The sequence below is a fragment of the Lupinus angustifolius genome, unplaced genomic scaffold (genome assembly GCF_001865875.1).
Source record: "Lupinus angustifolius cultivar Tanjil unplaced genomic scaffold, LupAngTanjil_v1.0 Scaffold_401, whole genome shotgun sequence".
Lineage (NCBI taxonomy): Eukaryota > Viridiplantae > Streptophyta > Magnoliopsida > Fabales > Fabaceae > Lupinus > Lupinus angustifolius.
This window is the reverse complement of record NW_017727812.1, coordinates 262,992-263,964: the sequence shown is the minus strand read 5'-3', so window position 1 is coordinate 263,964 and position 973 is coordinate 262,992.

The following is a 973-nucleotide window of genomic DNA, read 5'->3' as shown; positions in this document are numbered from 1 at the left end:
AAGATGAAATGATTTAAAAGTTTTATGCATATGAGACATGTGTTAGGATTACCTAAGCCTTAGACTCAACCTAAACTAGTCTCTAGTCTAAGTCTAGTACCAATCAAAATACTTAAGCATGTTGATTTGTTGATGATCTTCAAGCTCTTATTAGCACAAGTTGTCCTCATCAAAACCATGACATATAATGAGAGAGCTTTTCAAAGTGCTCTTCTTGACATGCGCACTTTCAGTGTTTGATCGTGCCAAGCTTGTGTTCTAACTGTGTAAGGCTTTGTCTGGTGCTAGGCTGAGCGGTCAAGCAGGTCCGCTAAGCTGCCTGCTTGAGCAACTTGGTGTGTGCCAGGTTTGTTTGACTGAGCCAGGTTGGGTCTGACCGTGCCAAGCTGGTGTCCAGGTCAGCTCAACGTAGCTTGGTCCATGCTAAGCTGTCTGCTTGAGCACCTTGAGTTTGACTTCTTTTTCTTCTTGGACCATGAGTCTTTATTCTCTTTTCTTTTTCTTTCTAAATCCTACAAAACACATTAAAGAGAAATACAAACACAAATATACAAGATTGTGATATTTTATCCAAAAAGTATTGTTTTTAAGTTGGTTTTTCTCAATTATGCTTAATATAAGTTCCATAAAAGTGTATGAAATTTAGGTATGTTTGGCACTTATCAGGAAATTACTATACTGCCTAAAGGAGTCAAATCTATTGGAGTTAAATGGGTATTCAAAACTAAGCTTAACGAAGATGGGCGTGTAGAGAAGCTCAAAGCAAGACTAGTGGCAAAAGGGTATGCACAACGCCATGGAGCAGATTACACTGAAGTATTTGCTCGAGTGGCAAGACTTGATACCATCCATATGATACTCACAATTGTTGCACAATTCAGTTGGGAGGTTTTTCAACTTGATGCGAAGAGTGTTTTTCTTCACGGGGAGCTCAAGGAGGAAGTGTTCGTGCAACAACCTGAGGTATTTATAA